This window comes from Corvus brachyrhynchos, unplaced genomic scaffold (assembly GCF_000691975.1).
Source record: "Corvus brachyrhynchos isolate BGI_N302 unplaced genomic scaffold, ASM69197v1 scaffold55, whole genome shotgun sequence".
NCBI classification, from domain to species: Eukaryota; Metazoa; Chordata; class Aves; order Passeriformes; family Corvidae; genus Corvus; species Corvus brachyrhynchos.
Genome location: NW_008238314.1, coordinates 467,428 through 469,212, shown reverse-complemented (window position 1 = coordinate 469,212; position 1,785 = coordinate 467,428). Strand labels below are relative to the sequence as shown.

General features: G+C 49.0%; 1 protein-coding gene across 1 annotated transcript in view; it reads right to left on the bottom strand.

Moving 5' to 3' along the window:
- LOC108446629 overlaps positions 1–1,785 on the bottom strand; it is a 122,413-nt gene that overhangs the window by 7,294 nt on the left and 113,334 nt on the right. The gene's annotated exons all lie outside the window — the stretch shown is intronic.

Here is a 1,785-nt window from a genome sequence, read left to right as displayed (position 1 = left end):
GGGACACACGGCAAACCCGCGCTCCCCGCAGCGATCGTCGTGTCCCCTCAGTGGCACGCAGGGCAGCTGCCACCGCCTCAGTTACATGCAGGGTACCCGTCTGCCTCTCAGAGACCCTCATGGTTCCGCAGCGACGCTCGGGGCACCTGCCCCCGGCCCCTCAAGTGACCTTCATGTCCCCTCAGCAACGTGCAGGGCACCCACCATCCGTTCAGTGACCCTCATGCCCTCTCAGCGACACACAGGGCATTTGCCACGCCTTCAGTGACCCTCATATCCCCTCAGAGGAGCACGGGGCACCTGCTCCCCTCCAGTGACCCTCATGTCCCTCTCACAGGACCGCAACTGGCATCTACCTGCCCTCAGGGACGCTCACGGCCCCTCAGCGGCACACAGGGAATCGGTGTTCCTTCAGCGACCTATTATGCCCTCAGGGACACAGGGGGCACCAGCCACTCACTCAGGGACACACGTCTGCTCAGTGACACTCATATTCCCTCAGTGACCCCCACATCCTCTCAGGATCACTTGGGGCACCCACCTCTCCATCAGTGTTCATTCTGGTCCCTACAAATTGCGTCAGATGTTCCTTCCAAAATGTTGTATTCCATAGAGTTTACCTCATATTTCCCCTTCATCACATCCCCATCTGCATCTGTACGTTACCTCTGATTTAAGCCTCAAAGTACCATCTACTGATTACCTCGGATTTTACCTTCGAAATGTCTTTTTTGTCCCCCTCCCATTCCCTTCAGATTTTCCCTCACATATGTTCCCTGTTTGTCCCATGAAGATTACCTCAGATTTTGCCTCCATTCAGTCCCCTGCAGATCACCTGGGATTTTCCCCCAAAAATGTTCCTTCTGGTCCCTAAAAATTACCTCAGGTTTTATCACAAGATTTCCTCTGCCTGTCCTCCACAAATTACCTTGGACTTTCCCCCAGAACTAATTTTTCTCCCCTAGACATCATCTCAGATTTTCCCACCAAAAATGTCTGCTCTGTGTCCTCCAGAGATTACGGCAGCTTTTGTTCCCACAGTCCAGTGAGAATAAAACTCCTCAACTTTACCCCCAAAATGTTCGTTCCATGTCCTCCAGGTGACTCCAGAGAATTCCAGGGTTCCTTCCCTATGAAGTTCTTTCTCTCCCCTCTGAGTTACTTCAGCTTTTCCCCTCACAAACTGAAACACCATGCAGTCCTTTGACGGTGCAGACCCATCAATTTTTTTACCATAAATTCCCTGTTCTTGGTTTTTCAATTGTCCAGAACCATTTCTCCCCAGCGTGACATTTCTTACAGTTCTTCCATTCCCACCCCACAGGCTTCCAATCCCTGTTTTACATATCCATTTCAGCTGTGCATCACAGTTTTACTTTTCCTCCTACCATCTGTCTTCCCCATTATCCTGTCCTATTTTCTCCCCTTAGCATTCAAGTAACTTTATTCCAGCTTGCTCTGTCATTTCCTATGAACATCCCCAGTCACACCCAAAGCTTTACTTTCCCCTTCATGAAAATAAAGCACTTTACCCTTCTGGACGCTCTCTGGACAAACTGAGTTTGGCAACAGGTTGGTAGCACTTTGAGTCTGGGTGACTGCCTGTAGCACTCACAGGTGACCCCATATCCATAACCATTCCCAGGACTGGAGATCTCAGTCAACATCTTCAGGACATTTACTAACTAAATAGGTATCCATTACAAATGTGCAATTTTTTTTCTTTTCTTTTTTTTAAGGCTGTAAATGTAAACACTTTTGTACAGTTTTGGTACAGAAGAGAAA